The sequence below is a fragment of the Pseudophryne corroboree genome, chromosome 9 (assembly GCF_028390025.1).
Source record: "Pseudophryne corroboree isolate aPseCor3 chromosome 9, aPseCor3.hap2, whole genome shotgun sequence".
NCBI lineage: Eukaryota > Metazoa > Chordata > Amphibia > Anura > Myobatrachidae > Pseudophryne > Pseudophryne corroboree.
In genome coordinates this window covers 99,850,803-99,871,895 of record NC_086452.1, presented here as the reverse complement: position 1 = coordinate 99,871,895, position 21,093 = coordinate 99,850,803, and the positions used below count along the sequence as shown (strand labels likewise).

At 46.0% G+C, this 21,093-nt stretch overlaps 1 protein-coding gene across 2 annotated transcripts in view; it reads left to right on the top strand.

Moving 5' to 3' along the window:
* TNR (tenascin R) overlaps window positions 1-21,093 on the top strand; it is a 765,126-nt gene that overhangs the window by 681,299 nt on the left and 62,734 nt on the right. The window lies entirely within an intron of this gene.

The window sequence follows — 21,093 nt, the reverse complement described above, 5'->3', positions numbered from 1 at the left end:
AATGCACAAGGTAAAAGCAATTTGCACATCACATCCAGCTTGGCAAGGGATAAAAATCTCTTTTTACAGCCCACGTACGTTTTATATTACATTGTACTCCAATGTGTGTAAGTCAAAATGTGACAATGTTTATCCATTTATAACTAATGTGCAGTGGTGGATTTCATCTAGGGGCTGTAAGTCGTCTGCTTCCGCCAGTAAAATCCACGGCCACCCCCAGTAAGCCCCCAGTTTCTGCTAGTAACATGATGGACTGTCAGTCCCAGGGGGAGGTGCTTCCTCCCAATAGGACTGCCAGTGCCAGTATGGACATCCATTAACAGAAAGCGCTTCCAAACCGTTTCTGCTTCTATCATGCCAGCAATGCCTAGCTTTTAGATGCTGCAGCCCATGCAGTCCCTAGAAACCACACTTTGAGGGATTTTTTCCTCTCCCTGTTAGATTATTTTTTGTGTATGTGCAGCAGAGGAGAATCCGGAATCTCCGTCTGGACCCGGCCTGGGGTCCTTTTAAAAGGTACAAGCCACCACTGCTAATAAGTATCATTAGTTGTTTATTTAAGAGTATAATTTTTAATTTGTATATTTAATAAACACGTGTTCAGGGCTGGACTGGCCATCTGGCACTTCTGGCAAATACCAGAGCGGCCTATGGCCAGTTAGATCGGTAAAGCCATATGAAAGCCTGGCCGAGTAGTGGAGCTGTTCGGCCACAATATAGAGAGGCCACGCCCTTGTGACTCACGCCAAGCACCCGCGAGACTTGGCCATTCTCTTAGTTATGAGTGACCTTGCACCTTTTTTTTGTGCGGCAGATGTATGCTGAACCACTGGCTAACAATGCAAAAGCCTCAGCACTGCCGCAGTCTGTCACTGCACGTGTTTATGCACATGTGAGACATATATAGACAGCTGAGGTTAAATACTTTTAGTTAGACACGTTTACATTTTCATCATCTCTTGTGAAAGAAACAATAGAGAATTGATGCAATCTTTTCTAATCAGACTGTATTGACTTAATCAAGAGACCGCTTTAGATATAATTTATGATCCTAAAAACTATGACATCACAGCGCAGTAGCCGTATAGTTACAGTTTTACAGTGACTATTATATTTCTTTGAGCAAGTTTACAGAGCTGCTTACAGTATAAGTTGGTTGTTGATTAGAAAATATTTGGTCCAGATTTGGCCAAATACTGGCCACATTGGGTGTTGCTTTTTGAAACGGATCTGTGCACCAATGCGCCTTATAAAGGGGTCTACTACTTTATGTCGGCTGTCGGGATCCCGGCGCCCAGCATACCGGTGCCAGGATCCTGACTGCCGACATGCCAGCAGCGGGGTGATCACAAAAGAGCCCCTTGCGCTATTTATTCTCCCTCCAGGGATGTCGTGGACCCCACAAGAGGGGGATCCCAACAGCCGGCATATCAAATGCCTCCCTTATTTTGTGGGAAGGAACATTAAGCCCTTAGAAATGGAGATTGCGCATACAGTATATCCTTGATTTAGCTGATCACTATACAAATACAGTAGCTGTACTCAGGGTTCAACATTCTGTGGCAGAACAGGCTGTTTTGCAGAGTTCTGTTGATTTTTCATGTTCCACTTTTGCTTGGCCCTGATGCAGAGTGCTCCTTTTCCCCTATATCTGTACATTTTCATGTCACAGAATTTATACTATAGGAAGAGAACAAATATGACAATTCTTTCCGTTGTGTGGGGTCATTATGAATTCTGGGAAGAGCAAAAATGACCGGGGGTCAGCGAAGGCCAACGGAATGTGTGTAATTCTCCAGCCAATTAATGAATGAAGCAAGTATTCCCAGAGCGGTTTAGGGTTGCTAGTCTCTTCGTGAAATATAGATTTTGTATATACAGCGGACATGAAGTGTTACGCTTATTTATAAAAGCTGGACACGCTAAGAAAAACACATCACAGGTAAACCGGATAGCTAATTAAATACTGCTGAATTACCGAGGTGCAAAACGTATATTGCTAGTTAGAATTATATATCAACAAGCAACACGATCAGTCTATCACTATTAATGTGAACAATCACTGAAGAATTTTGTTTTATTTGTAGTACAAAACTATTACTGAGTGACCAAAAAAAATCCTATACTAAACTCAACATATAATTACAATTACCAGTACAATTGCATGCGTGCAGCTGAAAATACCTTTAAATGTAGGAGGGGGGATTTCTAAGTGGCACTTATTTCCTTCCTGCTTTCTGTAAGCACACAGTAACCATATGTGCAGGCTTTATTGCTTATCTCTATTTATCATTTAAGTGAGACAAAGCATATTGCTCATCTCACCAGAGACATGCATTAACCAACTGTCTAGTGATTTATCTCTCCAAACACATGTATTACCATTGTCCCTAATTTCAATAGACAGGCCCATGATTTGTACCAGGAATTGTCCCTATTTTCAATACTGGCAGAACAGTACAATTTTTATTATTCTGCATTTTAGTCCCCACTATTGTCTTGGCTTTAGTATAAACGTATAAAGCAAAGACAATAAGAATTTATTGTCTTGGCTTTATAAGTTTATACTTATTTATGTTGAGTATTAAAATATATAGAACTGATATTGCAACCGAGATCGCTATGCATGCCACAATTGGGACTGTATGCCTGAGTCAGGGATTGGCGCCCTGCTGATGTTGTATAGCAGTGAAGTGTTTTCTGCCACTGCGCATGCCTCTGTATCGCACTGCGCATGTGCAATGGTGGTCTTGCAGTGTCGGACGCAAAGAGTATTTATTTGCAAAGTGATTGACAGTCAGGGACCGTTTGTGGGCAATAATGAGGGGCGACTAGTAAAACGCAGGCGTGTCGCAACCGTTTGAGGGGGTTGTCACTAGAGATGAGCGGGTTCGGTTCCTCGGAATCCGAACCCCCCCGAACTTCAGCCTTTTTACACGGGTCCGAGGCAGACTCGGATCTTCCCGCCTTGCTCGGCTAACCCGAGCGCGCCCGACCGTCATCATCCCGCTGTCGGATTCTCGCGAGGCTCGTATTCTATCGCGAGACTCGGATTCTATATAAGGAGCCGCGCGTCGCCGCCATTTTCACACGTGCATTGAGATTGATAGGGAGAGGACGTGGCTGGCGTCCTCTCCGTTAGTAGATAGAGACACTTGAGTTGATTACTTAGTAATTTTGGGGAGCATTAGGAGTACTCAGAGTGCAGAGTTTTGCTGATAGTTAGTTACTAGTGACTGACCACTTTATTATTTAATATAATCCGTTCTCTGCCTGAAAAAAAACGATACACAGTCACATACCATATCTGTGCTCAGCCTCAGTGTGCTACATGATAATATCATCTATGTATATCTGACTGTGCTGAGTGCTCACACAGCTGAATTGTGGGGGAGACTGGGGTGCAGTTATAGCAGGAGTACAGTGCACACTTTTGCTGCCAGTGTGACTGACCAGTGACCACCAGTATATTGTCTGCCTGAAAAAGTTAAACACTCCTGTGGTGTTTTTTTTATTTATTCTATAAACGCATTCTGCTGACAGTGTCCAGCAGGTCCGTCATTCATTATATTATATAAATATTTACTTGCAGTAGTGTTATATTTTTTTTTGTTCATCTCTATCATCTTTATCATCTCTATATTAGCAGACGCAGTACGGTAGTCCACGGCTGTGGCTACCTCTGTGTCGTGACTCGTCAGTGCTCGTCCATAATTGTATACCTACCTGTGGTGGGGTTTTTTTTTCTATCTTCTTCATACTAGTAGTTTAGGAGTCTGCTGACAGTGTCCAGCAGGTCCGTCATTATATTATATATACCTGCAGTAGTGATATATATATATTTTTTATATTATTATCATCTCTATACTAGCAGACGCAGTACGGTAGTCCACGGCTGTAGCTACCTCTGTGTCGTCAGTGCTCGTCCATAATTGTATACCTACCTGTGGTGGGGTTTTTTTTTCTATCTTCTTCATACTAGTAGTTTAGGAGTCTGCTGACAGTGTCCAGCAGGTCCGTCATTATATTATATATACCTGCAGTAGTGATATATATATATATTTTTTATATCATTATCATCTCTATACTAGCAGACGCAGTACGGTAGTCCACGGCTGTAGCTACCTCTGTGTCGTCAGTGCTCGTCCATAATTGTATACCTACCTGTGGTGGGTTTTTTTTTTCTATCTTCTTCATACTAGTAGTTTAGGAGTCTGCTGACAGTGTCCAGCAGGTCCGTCATTATATTATATATACCTGCAGTAGTGATATATATATATTTTTTATATCATTATCATCTCTATACTAGCAGACGCAGTACGGTAGTCCACGGCTGTGGCTACCTCTGTGTCGTCAGTGCTCGTCCATAATTGTATACCTACCTGTGGTGGTTTTTTTTTTCTATCTTCTTCATACTAGTAGTTTAGGAGTCTGCTGACAGTGTCCAGCAGGTCCGTCATTATATTATATATACCTGCAGTAGTGATATATATATATTTTTTATATCATTATCATCTCTATACTAGCAGACGCAGTACGGTAGTCCACGGCTGTAGCTACCTCTGTGTCGTCAGTGCTCGTCCATAATTGTATACCTACCTGTGGTGGGTTTTTTTTTCTATCTTCTTCATACTAGTAGTTTAGGAGTCTGCTGACAGTGTCCAGCAGGTCTGTCATTATATTATATATACCTGCAGTAGTGATATATATATATTTTTTACATCATTATCATCTCTATACTAGCAGACGCAGTACGGTAGTCCACGGCTGTGGCTACCTCTGTGTCGTCAGTGCTCGTCCATAATTGTATACCTACCTGTGGTGGGTTTTTTTTTTTCTATCTTCTTCATACTAGTAGTTTAGGAGTCTGCTGACAGTGTCCAGCAGGTCCGTCATTATATTATATATACCTGCAGTAGTGATATATATATATTTTTTATATCATTATCATCTCTAGACTAGCAGACGCAGTATGGTAGTCCACGGCTGTAGCTACCTCTGTGTCGTCAGTGCTCGTCCATAAATGTATACCTACCTGTGGTGGTTTTTTTTTTTCTATCTTCTTCATACTAGTAGTTTAGGAGTCTGCTGACAGTGTCCAGCAGGTCCGTCATTATATTATATATACCTGCAGTAGTGATATATATATATATTTTATATCATCATCTCTATACTAGCAGACGCAGTACGGTAGTCCACGGCTGTGGCTACCTCTGTGTCGTCAGTGCTCGTCCATAATTGTATACCTACCTGTGGTGGGTTTTTTTTTTCTATCTTCTTCATACTAGTAGTTTAGGAGTCTGCTGACAGTGTCCAGCAGGTCCGTCATTATATTATATATACCTGCAGTAGTGATATATATATATTTTTTATATCATTATCATCTCTATACTAGCAGACGCAGTACGGTAGTCCACGGCTGTGGCTACCTCTGTGTCGTCAGTGCTCGTCCATAATTGTATACCTACCTGTGGTGGGGTTTTTTTTTCTATCTTCTTCATACTAGTAGTTTAGGAGTCTGCTGACAGTGTCCAGCAGGTCCGTCATTACATTATATATACCTGCAGTAGTGATATATATATATTTTTTATATCATTATCATCTCTATACTAGCAGACGCAGTACGGTAGTCCACGGCTGTAGCTACCTCTGTGTCGTCAGTGCTCGTCCATAATTGTATACCTACCTGTGGTGGGGGTTTTTTTTCTATCTTCTTCATACTAGTAGTTTAGGAGTCTGCTGACAGTGTCCAGCAGGTCCGTCATTATATTATATATACCTGCAGTAGTGATATATATATATTTTTTATATCATTATCATCTCTATACTAGCAGACGCAGTACGGTAGTCCACGGCTGTGGCTACCTCTGTGTCGTCAGTGCTCGTCCATAATTGTATACCTACCTGTGGTGGGGTTTTTTTTTTTCTATCTTCTTCATACTAGTAGTTTAGGAGTCTGCTGACAGTGTCCAGCAGGTCCGTCATTATATTATATATACCTGCAGTAGTGATATATATATATTTTTTATATCATTATCATCTCTATACTAGCAGACGCAGTACGGTAGTCCACGGCTGTGGCTACCTCTGTGTCGTCAGTGCTCATCCATAATTGTATACCTACCTGTGGTGGGTTTTTTTTTTCTATCTTCTTCATACTAGTAGTTTAGGAGTCTGCTGACAGTGTCCAGCAGGTCCATCATTATATTATATATACCTGCAGTAGTGATATATATATATTTTTTATATCATTATCATCTCTTTACAAGCAGACGCAGTACGGTAGTCCACGGCTGTAGCTACCTCTGTGTCGTCAGTCACTCGTCATCCATAAGTATACTAGTATCCATCCATCTCCATTGTTTACCTGAGGTGCCTTTTAGTTGTGCCTATTAAAATATGGAGAACAAAAATGTTGAGGTTCTAAAAATAGGGAAAGATCAAGATCCACTTCCACCTCGTGCTGAAGCTGCTGCCACTAGTCATGGCCGAGACGATGAAATTCCATCAACGTCGTCTGCCAAGGCCAATGCCCAATGTCATAGTACAGAGCATGTAAAATCCAAAACACAAAATATCAGTTAAAAAAGGACTCAAAAATCTAAAATAAAATCGTCGGAGAAGCGTAAACTTGCCAATATGCCATTTACCACACAGAGTGGCAAGGAATGGCTGAGGCCCTGGCCTATGTTCATGGCTAGTGGTTCAGCTTCACATGAGGATGGAAGCACTCAGCCTCTCGCTAGAAAAATGAAAAGACTTAAGCTGGCAAAAGCACAGCAAAGAACTGTGCGTTCTTCGAAATCACAAATCCACAAGGAGAGTCCAATTGTGTCGGTTGCGATGCCTGACCTTCCCAACACTGGACGTGAAGAGCATGCGCCTTCCACCATTTGCACGCCCCCTGCAAGTGCTGGAAGGAGCACCCGCAGTCCAGTTCCTTATAGTCAGATTGAAGATGTCAGTGTTGAAGTACACCAGGATGAGGAGGATATGGGTGTTGCTGGAGCTGGGGAGGAAATTGACAAGGAGGATTCTGATGGTGAGGTGGTTTGTTTAAGTCAGGCACCCGGGGAGACACCTGTTGTCCGTGGGAGGAATATGGCCATTGACATGCCTGGTGAAAATACCAAAAAAATCAGCTCTTCGGTGTGGAAGTATTTCAACAGAAATGCGGACAACAGGTGTCAAGCCGTGTGTTGCCTTTGTCAAGCTGTAATAAGTAGGGGTAAGGACGTTAACCACCTCGGAACATCCTCCCTTATACGTCACCTGCAGCGCATTCATCATAAGTCAGTGACAAGTTCAAAAACTTTGGGCGACAGCGGAAGCAGTCCACTGACCAGTAAATCCCTTCCTCTTGTAACCAAGCTCACGCAAACCACCCCACCAACTCCCTCAGTGTCAATTTCCTCCTTCCCCAGGAATGCCAATAGTCCTGCAGGCCATGTCACTGGCAATTCTGACGAGTCCTCTCCTGCCTGGGATTCCTCCGATGCATCCTTGCGTGTAACGCCTACTGCTGCTGGCGCTGCTGTTGTTGCTGCTGGGAGTCGATGGTCATCCCAGAGGGGAAGTCGTAAGACCACTTTTACTACTTCCACCAAGCAATTGACTGTCCAACAGTCCTTTGCGAGGAAGATGAAATATCACAGCAGTCATCCTGCTGCAAAGCGGATAACTGAGGCCTTGGCATCCTGGGCGGTGAGAAACGTGGTTCCGGTATCCATCATTACTGCAGAGCCATCTATAGACTTGATTGAGGTACTGTGTCCCCGGTACCAAATACCATCTAGGTTCCATTTCTCTAGGCAGGCGATACCGAAAATGTACACAGACCTCAGAAAAAGACTCACCAGTGTCCTAAAAAATGCAGTTGTACCCAATGTCCACTTAACCACGGACATGTGGACAAGTGGAGCAGGGCAGACTCAGGACTATATGACTGTGACAGCCCACTGGGTAGATGTATTGACTCCCGCCGCAAGAACAGCAGCGGCGGCACCAGTAGCAGCATCTCGCAAACGCCAACTCTTTCCTAGGCAGGCTACGCTTTGTATCACCGCTTTCCAGAATACGCACACAGCTAAAAACCTCTTACGTCAACTGAGGAAGATCTTCGCAGAATGGCTTACCCCAATTGGACTCTCCTGTGGATTTGTGGCATCGGACAACGCCAGCAATATTGTGTGTGCATTAAATATGGGCAAATTCCAGCACGTCCCATGTTTTGCACATACCTTGAATTTGGTGGTGCAGAATTATTTAAAAAACGAGAGGGGCGTGCAAGAGATGCTGTCGGTGGCCAGAAGAATTGCGGGACACTTTCGGCGTACAGGCACCACGTACAGAAGACTGGAGCAACACCAAAAACGCCTGAACCTGCCCTGCCATCATCTGAAGCAAGAAGTGGTAACGAGGTGGAATTCAACCCTCTATATGCTTCAGAGGTTGGAGGAGCAGCAAAAGGCCATTCAAGCCTATACAACTGAGCACGATATAGGAGGTGGAATGCACCTGTCTCAAGCGCAGTGGAGAATGATTTCAACGTTGTGCAAGGTTCTGCAACCTTTTGAACTTGCCACACGTGAAGTCAGTTCAGACACTGCCAGCCTGAGTCAGGTCATTCCCCTCATCAGGCTTTTGCAGAAGAAGCTGGAGACATTGAAGGAGGAGCTAACACAGAGCGATTCCGCTAGGCATGTGGGACTTGTGGATGGAGCCCTTAATTCGCTTAACAAGGATTCACGGGTGGTCAATCTGTTGAAATCAGAGCACTACATTTTGGCCACCGTGCTCGATCCTAGATTTAAAACCTACGTTGTATCTCTCTTTCCGGCAGACACAAGTCTGCAGGGGTTCAAAGAACTGCTGGTGAGAAAATTGTCAAGTCAAGCGGAACGCGACCTGTCAACATCTCCTCCTTCACATTCTCCCGCAACTGGGGGTGCGAGGAAAAGGCTCAGAATTCCGAGCCCACCCGCTGGCGGTGATGCAGGGCAGTCTGGAGCGACTGCTGATGCTGACATCTGGTCCGGACTGAAGGACCTGACAACGATTACGGACATGTCGTCTACTGGCACTGCATATGATTCTCTCTCCATTGAAAGAATGGTGGAGGATTATATGAGTGACCGCATCCAAGTAGGCACGTCAGACAGTCCGTACGTATACTGGCAGGAAAAAGAAGCAATTTGGAGGCCCTTGCACAAACTGGCTTTATTCTACCTAAGTTGCCCTCCCACAAGTGTGTACTCCGAAAGAGTGTTTAGTGCCGCCGCTCACCTTGTCAGCAATCGGCGTACGAGGTTACTTCCAGAAAATGTGGAGTAGATGATGTTCATTAAAATGAATTATAATCAATTCCTCCATGGAGACATTCACCAGCAGCAATTGCCTCCACAAAGTACACAGGGAGCTGTGATGGTGGATTCCAGTGGGGACGAATTGATAATCTGTGAGGAGGGGGATGTACACGGTGATGAATCGGAGGATGATGATGAGGTGGACATCTTGCCTCTGTAGAGCCAGTTTGTGCAAGGAGAGATTAATTGCTTCTTTTTTGGTGGGGGTCCAAACCAACCCGTCATTTTAGTCACAGTCGTGTGGCAGACCCTGTCACTGAAATGATGGGTTGGTTAAAGTGTGCATGTCCTGTTTATACAACATAAGGGTGGGTGGGAGGGCCCAAGGACAATTCCATCTTGCACCTCTTTTTTCTTTCATTTTTCTTTGCGTCATGTGCTGTTTGGGGAGTGTTTTTTGGAAGGGACATCCTGCGTGACACTGCAGTGCCACTCCTAGATGGGCCAGGTGTTTGTGTCGGCCACTTGGGTCGCTGAGCTTAGTCACACAGCTACCTCATTGCGCCTCTTTTTTTTCTTCTTTGCGTCATGTGCTGTTTGGGGAGTATTTTTTGGAAGGGCCATCCGGCCTGACACTGCAGTGCCACTCCTAGATGGGCCAGGTGTTTGTGTCGGCCACTAGGGTCGCTTAGCTTACTCACACAGCTACCTCATTGCGCCTCTTTTTTTCTTTGCGTCATGTGCTGTTTGGGGAGTGTTTTTTGGAAGGGCCATCCTGCGTGACACTGCAGTGCCACTCCTAGATGGGCCAGGTGTTTGTGTCGGCCACTAGGGTCGCTGAGCTTAGTCACACAGCTACCTCATTGCGCCTCTTTTTTTCTTTGCGTCATGTGCTGTTTGGGGAGTGTTTTTTGGAAGGGCCATCCTGCGTGACACTGCAGTGCCACTCCTAGATGGGCCAGGTGTTTGAGTCGGCCACTTGGGTCGCTGAGCTTAGTCATCCAGCGACCTCGGTGCAAATTTTAGGACTAAAAATAATATTGTGAGGTGTGAGGTGTTCAGAATAGACTGAAAATGAGTGGAAATTATGGTTATTGAGGTTAATAATACTTTGGGATCAAAATGACCCCCAAATTCTATGATTTAAGCTGTTTTTTAGGGTTTTTTGAAAAAAACACCCGAATCCAAAACACACCCGAATCCGACAAAAAAAATTCGGTGAGGTTTTGCCAAAACGCGTTCGAACCCAAAACACGGCCACGGAACCGAACCCAAAACCAAAACACAAAACCCGAAAAATTTCCGGTGCACATCTCTAGTTGTCACTGCCTGTGACTGCTATAATGCATGTAGTATAAATGTCTCCAGATGTCTCAGTACCGTCGGCCAGCCTGATTGCGTCTTCCTACACAAGCAGCGTATCTGAGAAGCCTCCAGTGATCGTCTCAATACAGATACCAGAGGTTGCAACATTTGCATATTTTTTCAGAGCAGCTGTGTACGCGATCGGAGCTGCAATGGCATTTGCCTACTTTTTCGGAATCAGGCCTTGTAGCCCAGTAAGGGCTTCCTATTTAGTACTGACATCACTGGGCCTGTGGTGAGTTGAATCAGAGGCATACTGTAACTGTGGGAGGCAATGGAGTCAGCTGCTGCCGGGCTCCTGCTCTGTAGGGGGCACCTCTCCTCCCATTTAGTGACATCATTCAACTAAGTTAATTGACAACTGCCGCTAACCTCCTAAGTGGATGACTCCCCCACTAGTCCCTGCACCTTAGAAGTCACAACTTCTTTATTATAGATACACATTTTACAAGTGTCAGACTCACTATACATGGGGGGGCACCAATATGTATCTTGCCTCCGGGCAACAGGGATGAACTTACGCCAATGACTTTTTACGCAGTGCATCTTGTTTGCACTGCAAATGCCCTGGAACTGAGTGCAGGCAAGCATGGGCAATGCAGAGTTGTAGACATCTCAGTCGCATTTATACTCCTGTCTGAAGGTGTAACTGAGCCATACAGTTGCATCTTACATAGGCAAAGGCCAGTGAGGGCACGTCGGCACTAGAGATGAGCGGGTTCGGTTTCTCTGAATCCGAACCCGCACGAACTTCATGTTTTTTTCACGGGTCCGAGCAGACTCGGATCCTCCCGCCTTGCTCGGTTAACCCGAGCGCGCCCGAACGTCATCATGACGCTGTCGGATTCTCGCGAGACTCGGATTCTATATATGGAGCCGCGCGTCGCCGCCATTTTCACACGTGCATTGAGATTGATAGGGAGAGGACGTGGCTGGCGTCCTCTCCATTTAGATTAGGGTTGAGAGAGAGAGAGAGAGATTGACCTGAGGCTGTGATACTGTAGAAGAGAGTGCAGAGTTTAGTGACTGACGACCACAGTGACCACCAGACAGTGCAGTTGTTTGTTTTATTTAATATATCCGTTCTCTGCCTGAAAAAAACGATACACACAGTGACTCAGTCACATACCATATCTGTGTGCACTGCTCAGCCCAGTGTGCTGCATCAATGTATATATATATCTGACTGTGCTCAGCTCACACAGCTTATAATTGTGGGGGAGACTGGGGAGCACTGCAGTGCCAGTTATAGGTTATAGCAGGAGCCAGGAGTACATAATATTATATTAAAATTAAACAGTGCACACTTTTGCTGCAGGAGTGCCACTGCCAGTGTGACTAGTGACCAGTGACCTGACCACCAGTATATATAATATTAGTAGTATACTATCTCTTTATCAACCAGTCTATATTAGCAGCAGACACAGTACAGTGCGGTAGTTCACGGCTGTGGCTACCTCTGTGTCGGCACTCGGCAGCCCGTCCATAATTGTATATACCACCTAACCGTGGTTTTTTTTTCTTTCTTTATAGTCATACTAGTTACGAGTATACTATCTCTTTATCAACCAGTCTATATTAGCAGCAGACACAGTACAGTGCGGTAGTTCACGGCTGTGGCTACCTCTGTGTCGGCACTCGGCAGCCCGTCCATAATTGTATATACCACCTAACCGTGGTTTTTTTTTCTCTCTTTATACATACATACTAGTTACGAGTATACTATCTCTTTATCAACCAGTCTATATTAGCAGCAGACACAGTACAGTGCGGTAGTTCACGGCTGTGGCTACCTCTGTGTCGGCACTCGGCAGCCCGTCCATAATTGTATATACCACCTAACCGTGGTTTTTTTTTCTTTCTTTATACATACATACTAGTTACGAGTATACTATCTCTTTATCAACCAGTCTATATATTAGCAGCAGACACAGTACAGTGCGGTAGTTCACGGCTGTGGCTACCTCTGTGTCGGCACTCGGCAGCCCGTCCATAATTGTATATACCACCTAACCGTGTTTTTTTTTTCTTTCTTTATACATACATACTAGTTACGAGTATACTATCTCTTTATCAACCAGTCTATATTAGCAGCAGACACAGTACAGTGCGGTAGTTCACGGCTGTGGCTACCTCTGTGTCGGCACTCGGCAGCCCGTCCATAATTGTATATACCACCTAACCGTGGTTTTTTTTTCTTTCTTTATACATACATACTAGTTACGAGTATACTATCTCTTTATCAACCAGTCTATATATTAGCAGCAGACACAGTACAGTGCGGTAGTTCACGGCTGTGGCTACCTCTGTGTCGGCACTCGGCAGCCCGTCCATAATTGTATATACCACCTAACCGTGGGTTTTTTTTCTTTCTTTATAGTCATACTAGTTACGAGTATACTATCTCTTTATCAACCAGTCTATATTAGCAGCAGACACAGTACAGTGCGGTAGTTCACGGCTGTGGCTACCTCTGTGTCGGCACTCGGCAGCCCGTCCATAATTGTATATACCACCTAACCGTGGTTTTTTTTTCTTTCTTTATACATACATACTAGTTACGAGTATACTATCTCTTTATCAACCAGTCTATATATTAGCAGCAGACACAGTACAGTGCGGTAGTTCACGGCTGTGGCTACCTCTGTGTCGGCACTCGGCAGCCCGTCCATAATTGTATATACCACCTAACCGTGGTTTTTTTTTCTTTCTTTATAGTCATACTAGTTACGAGTATACTATCTCTTTATCAACCAGTCTATATTAGCAGCAGACACAGTACAGTGCGGTAGTTCGCGGCTGTGGCTACCTCTGTGTCGGCACTCGGCAGCCCGTCCATAATTGTATATACCACCTAACCGTGGTTTTTTTTTCTTTCTTTATACATACATACTAGTTACGAGTATACTATCTCTTTATCAACCAGTCTATATATTAGCAGCAGACACAGTACAGTGCGGTAGTTCACGGCTGTGGCTACCTCTGTGTCGGCACTCGGCAGCCCGTCCATAATTGTATACTAGTATCCAATCCATCCATCTCCATTGTTTACCTGAGGTGCCTTTTAGTTGTGCCTATTAAAATATGGAGAACAAAAATGTTGAGGTTCCAAAATTAGGGAAAGATCAAGATCCACTTCCACCTCGTGCTGAAGCTGCTGCCACTAGTCATGGCCGAGACGATGAAATGCCAGCAACGTCGTCTGCCAAGGCCGATGCCCAATGTCATAGTACAGAGCATGTCAAATCCAAAACACCAAATATCAGTAAAAAAAGGACTCCAAAACCTAAAATAAAATTGTCGGAGGAGAAGCGTAAACTTGCCAATATGCCATTTACCACACGGAGTGGCAAGGAACGGCTGAGGCCCTGGCCTATGTTCATGGCTAGTGGTTCAGCTTCACATGAGGATGGAAGCACTCAGCCTCTCGCTAGAAAAATGAAAAGACTAAAGCTGGCAAAAGCAGTAGCACCGCAAAGAACTGTGCGTTCTTCGAAATCCCAAATCCACAAGGAGAGTCCGACTCCAATTGTGTCGGTTGCGATGCCTGACCTTCCCAACACTGGACGTGAAGAGCATGCGCCTTCCACCATTTGCACGCCCCCTGCAAGTGATGGAAGGAGCACCCGCAGTCCAGTTCCTGATAGTCAGATTGAAGATGTCAGTGTTGAAGTACACCAGGATGAGGAGGATATGGGTGTTGCTGGCGCTGGGGAGGAAATTGACCAGGAGGATTCTGATGGTGAGGTGGTTTGTTTAAGTCAGGCACCCGGGGAGACACCTGTTGTCCGTGGTAGGAATATGGCCGTTGACATGCCTGGTGAAAATACCAAAAAAATCAGCTCTTCGGTGTGGAAGTATTTCACCAGAAATGCGGACAACAGGTGTCAAGCCGTGTGTTCCCTTTGTCAAGCTGTAATAAGTAGGGGTAAGGACGTTAACCACCTCGGAACATCCTCCCTTATACGTCACCTGCAGCGCATTCATAATAAGTCAGTGACAAGTTCAAAAACTTTGGGTGACAGCGGAAGCAGTCCACTGACCAGTAAATCCCTTCCTCTTGTAACCAAGCTCACGCAAACCACCCCACCAACTCCCTCAGTGTCAATTTCCTCCTTCCCCAGGAATGCCAATAGTCCTGCAGGCAATGTCACTGGCAATTCTGACGAGTCCTCTCCTGCCTGGGATTCCTCCGATGCATCCTTGCGTGTAACGCCTACTGCTGCTGGCGCTGCTGTTGTTGCTGCTGGGAGTCGATGGTCATCCCAGAGGGGAAGTCGTAAGCCCACTTGTACTACTTCCAGTAAGCAATTGACTGTTCAACAGTCCTTTGCGAGGAAGATGAAATATCACAGCAGTCATCCTGCTGCAAAGCGGATAACTGAGGCCTTGACAACTATGTTGGTGTTAGACGTGCGTCCGGTATCCGCCGTTAGTTCACAGGGAACTAGACAATTTATTGAGGCAGTGTGCCCCCGTTACCAAATACCATCTAGGTTCCACTTCTCTAGGCAGGCGATACCGAGAATGTACACGGACGTCAGAAAAAGACTCACCAGTGTCCTAAAAAATGCAGTTGTACCCAATGTCCACTTAACCACGGACATGTGGACAAGTGGAGCAGGGCAGGGTCAGGACTATATGACTGTGACAGCCCACTGGGTAGATGTATGGACTCCCGCCGCAAGAACAGCAGCGGCGGCACCAGTAGCAGCATCTCGCAAACGCCAACTCTTTCCTAGGCAGGCTACGCTTTGTATCACCGCTTTCCAGAATACGCACACAGCTGAAAACCTCTTACGGCAACTGAGGAAGATCATCGCGGAATGGCTTACCCCAATTGGACTCTCCTGTGGATTTGTGGCATCGGACAACGCCAGCAATATTGTGTGTGCATTAAATATGGGCAAATTCCAGCACGTCCCATGTTTTGCACATACCTTGAATTTGGTGGTGCAGAATTTTTTAAAAAACGACAGGGGCGTGCAAGAGATGCTGTCGGTGGCCAGAAGAATTGCGGGACACTTTCGGCGTACAGGCACCACGTACAGAAGACTGGAGCACCACCAAAAACTACTGAACCTGCCCTGCCATCATCTGAAGCAAGAAGTGGTAACGAGGTGGAATTCAACCCTCTATATGCTTCAGAGGTTGGAGGAGCAGCAAAAGGCCATTCAAGCCTATACAATTGAGCACGATATAGTAGGTGGAATGCACCTGTCTCAAGCGCAGTGGAGAATGATTTCAACGTTGTGCAAGGTTCTGATGCCCTTTGAACTTGCCACACGTGAAGTCAGTTCAGACACTGCCAGCCTGAGTCAGGTCATTCCCCTCATCAGGCTTTTGCAGAAGAAGCTGGAGACATTGAAGGAGGAGCTAACACGGAGCGATTCCGCTAGGCATGTGGGACTTGTGGATGGAGCCCTTAATTCGCTTAACAAGGATTCACGGGTGGTCAATCTGTTGAAATCAGAGCACTACATTTTGGCCACCGTGCTCGATCCTAGATTTAAAGCCTACCTTGGATCTCTCTTTCCGGCAGACACAAGTCTGCTGGGGTTGAAAGACCTGCTGGTGACAAAATTGTCAAGTCAAGCGGAACGCGACCTGTCAACATCTCCTCCTTCACATTCTCCCGCAACTGGGGGTGCGAGGAAAAGGCTCAGAATTCCGAGCCCACCCGCTGGCGGTGATGCAGGGCAGTCTGGAGCGACTGCTGATGCTGACATCTGGTCCGGACTGAAGGACCTGACAACGATTACGGACATGTCGTCTACTGTCACTGCATATGATTCTCTCAACATTGATAGAATGGTGGAGGATTATATGAGTGACCGCATCCAAGTAGGCACGTCACACAGTCCGTACTTATACTGGCAGGAAAAAGAGGCAATTTGGAGGCCCTTGCACAAACTGGCTTTATTCTACCTAAGTTGCCCTCCCACAAGTGTGTACTCCGAAAGAGTGTTTAGTGCCGCCGCTCACCTTGTCAGCAATCGGCGTACGAGGTTACATCCAGAAAATGTGGAGAAGATGATGTTCATTAAAATGAATTATAATCAATTCCTCCGCGGAGACATTGACCAGCAGCAATTGCCTCCACAAAGTACACAGGGAGCTGAGATGGTGGATTCCAGTGGGGACGAATTGATAATCTGTGAGGAGGGGGATGTACACGGTGATATATCGGAGGGTGATGATGAGGTGGACATCTTGCCTCTGTAGAGCCAGTTTGTGCAAGGAGAGATTAATTGCTTCTTTTTTGGGGGGGGTCCAAACCAACCCGTCATATCAGTCACAGTCGTGTGGCAGACCCTGTCACTGAAATGATGGGTTGGTTAAAGTGTGCATGTCCTGTTTTGTTTATACAACATAAGGGTGGGTGGGAGGGCCCAAGGACAATTCCATCTTGCACCTCTTTTTTCTTTTCTTTTTCTTTGCGTCATGTGCTGTTTGGGGAGGGTTTTTTGGAAGGGACATCCTGCGTGACACTGCAGTGCCACTCCTAGATGGGCCCGGTGTTTGTGTCGGCCACTAGGGTCGCTTATCTTACTCACACAGCTACCTCATTGCGCCTCTTTTTTTCTTTGCGTCATGTGCTGTTTGGGGAGGGTTTTTTGGAAGGGACATCCTGCGTGACACTGCAGTGACACTCCTAGATGGGCCCGGTGTTTGTGTCGGCCACTAGGGTCGCTTATCTTACTCACACAGCTACCTCATTGCGCCTCTTTTTTTCTTTGCGTCATGTGCTGTTTGGGGAGGGTTTTTTGGAAGGGACATCCTGCGTGACACTGCAGTGCCACTCCTAGATGGGCCCGGTGTTTGTGTCGGCCACTAGGGTCGCTAATCTTACTCACACAGCTACCTCATTGCGCCTCTTTTTTTCTTTGCGTCATGTGCTGTTTGGGGAGGGTTTTTTGGAAGGGCCATCCTGCGTGACACTGCAGTGCCACTCCTAGATGGGCCCGGTGTTTGTGTCGGCCACTAGGGTCGCTTATCTTACTCACACAGCGACCTCGGTGCAAATTTTAGGACTAAAAATAATATTGTGAGGTGTGAGGTATTCAGAATAGACTGAAAATGAGTGGAAATTATGGTTTTTGAGGTTAATAATACTTTGGGATCAAAATGACCGCCAAATTCTATGATTTAAGCTGTTTTTTAGGTTTTTTGGAAAAAAACACCCGAATCCAAAACACACCCGAATCCGACAAAAAAAATTCGGTGAGGTTTTGCCAAAACGCGGTCGAACCCAAAACACGGCCGCGGAACCGAACCCAAAACCAAAACACAAAACCCGAAAAATTTCCGGCGCTCATCTCTAGTCGGCACACCTGGATGCCATGTAGAGATGGTCAGTAAAGTATATGTCAGCCTTCAAGCATGTTTTACACTCATTATAGACTGAGGCATACAGTACTCACCAATTCTCCTGTGCTTCCCACTACCCCAGTGAAGGGGGCAGCCTTGAAATTTGATGATGCAATTCACATTGAAGCATGTCATTGTGGACCCCGCCCTCCCTAGTTGTACAATGCCGCAAATTTCTGCAGTGGGGGCGGGGCCATGATGACACTACCGCAGAACCACACACCTGCACCACAGACATTAAATACAGGTTATATCATTGTAATTCTTTACTTGATTAAAATAAATATACCATTATACATTTTACTATACAAATTGGGCCTACATTATATTATTGCTATTCTCAACAATTATTTATATAATGCCTACATTACAGAATATATTCATTTACTAGGTGACTCATCGCGCCCTACGGGCACTCTTCACACTTGCACGGACAAAGGGCGTGCGATGGTTAAGGGTCCGTAGCCAGAGCTGGATTAAGGCTTTGGGGGGCCTGGGGTACTTAAGACAGGGGGGCCCTAAAATGTAATATTAAAATCGTAATCACTACAAAGTATAATATAAATATACACACATATATATGTGTGTGTATGTATATATATATATATATATACATACACATAGAGTGACACACACGCACATATATACATATGTTATATATATTATATATGTATTATATATATAATATATTATATATATATATATATATACACATATATATACATACACATATATATTATATATATTCCCAGAACCTAAACTTTAACTATAGCCACACTTACTTTCTTTGGACAGCTGTCACTCAGCTGTCCTGTGTGCAGCGCCGGTGGGGAGCCGAGACAGGCAGTGTTGCGGGGATCTCAGCGGCGCCAGTGTTGTAGGAGTCTGAGAGCTGGCTGAGAATGGGTGCTGGGCTGGCTGCTGCCTCCACGGAGTCCACGCGCGGCTGTCCTCCCTCCTCCTTCCCTGCAGCCTGCGCGCCCAGCGGCAGCCAATGACTGAGCCGCAGACTGCTGCTCTTCATGTTATTGGACAGCTGAGCCGTCGCTCAGCTGTCCTTCCATCACAGGGAGTGAAGTCACTACCGCTGCGTGTGGCGCCGGCTCCCGGGAGTGCAGTGCAATACAGCAGATCGGATCTCTGTTCCGATCTGCAGCAGCGACGGGGGGCCCTTTGAAAAAAGGGGGCCCGGGGTACTTATCCCCGGGACCCCCCTCTTAATCCGGCTCTGTCCGTAGCCCCTAGTGACGGCGTGAACAGCGCACGCAGGGCACGATGAATCACCTAGTAGGTGCTGTGGTTGGGGGAGAGGCGGGTGCGGGGGAAACGCGGATGGGGTCCAGGGGTGGTGTGGGTGGGGGAGAGGCGGTTGGAGGGGTGCTGCGGGTGGGGCCGTTGCGGTAGAGCGGCGGGTGGGGGAGGGCCGGGTGTGGGTGTGCTGTGGGTGGGAATCCGGAGCCACCGTGGGTGGGGGAGTTGCCGGAGTGGGGTTACCTTGGGTGCGGGAGGGAAGGTTGCGGGGGTGGCGCGGGTGGGGAAGGGACGGGTTCTGGGGTGGCGCTGGTGGGGTAGGGGGTCCAGAGGTGCCGCGGGCGGGTGTGGGGGTGCCGTGGATGGGGAATGTATGGTGTGCAGTGTATGTATGGTGTGTAGTAATGCAGTGTATGTATGTATAGTAATGCAGTGTATGATGTATGTATGTACAGGGCCGTCTTTTCGTATGGGCTCAATGGGCTCTTGCCCAAGGGCCCCAGGGGTAAAAGGGCCCTAGGCTGATAGCTGAGGGTACCCTCTTTCCAGGGGTACCAGATTTTTGAAAATTGGCCCTGGCAAACCAAAGATATCCGACTTCAAAGTAGTGGTTCCCATCCAAGCCTGTTAATTTTTCTTCCCAGCCAGATACTGTATCTCGGGTTCTGTCTGACTTAGAGTTTTTCTGAGGGTATACTCCAAAAGATGGGACTCTCCCCTTTTGGAAAGCACTGTCAGCTTATCTCTACTATGCCCAGAACCAGAGATATCAGCCTTCCAGCAGCTGGTCCCTGCTCCAGCTCCACACGCCTAATATGCAGTTTTATATTTTCATTGGTGAATTGTTCTGGCTTCTGAACTCTGATCCCCAAGTCCCCAGTACCTACTGAAAGGTGGGACTCTCTCGTTTTTTTTACCCATTAAAACTAAGAAATCTGTTTCCAGAAACTGGAGATATCTGCAGTCAAGCATGCTGCCCTCCCACCAAAAAATGATGAATATTAAGCCCACTCCACTATCCACCCCTCCCCTATGTATTAAACACCCCATACCACCCTGGAAATCACGTACCAGGGCCCCTTCATTCAGCCCAATGTCCCCTTCTACAGTTTAGTGTTCTCCCTCGCGCTCCATCTGTGCAGTAAAGGAATAATTAGCAGAAATTATTGCTCCAGGTCTTACATGTTGAGCAGAAGGCAGAACACCCTCTCCCCCTGCGGGACATCAAAGCTGCCACTGATAGCACCCCCCACCCCTGCCGCTGATGGATGGGTAGGGTCCCAGTGCATTGCTGTGCCCAGGGGCCTACACTGCTGTTAAGACGGCTCTGTGTATGTATGTAACTATACATATGGATGGTGTGCAGCAGTGCAGTGTATGTATGTACTGTGTGCAGTGTATATATGTATGTATAGTAATGCAGTGTATATATATATATATATATATATATATGTAATGTGTGCAGTGTATGTATGTAGTGCAGCAGTGCAGTGTATGTATGTAGACAGTATATACTGTATATATAATGTGTGCAGTATATGTATGTAGAGTAGCAGTGCAGTGTATGTGTATATATATATATATATATATATAATGTGTGCAGTGTATGCATGTAATGTAGCAGTGCAGTGTGTGTGTGTGTGTGTGTGTGTGTGTGTGTGTGTGTGTGTGTATATATATATATATATGTAATGTGTGCAGTGTATGTATGGTGTGTAGTAATGCAGTGTATGGGCGGGCAGGAGGAATGGGAGCAGAATCCTGGCAGTGTATACAGTCGAACGGGGATTTTATCCCCTTT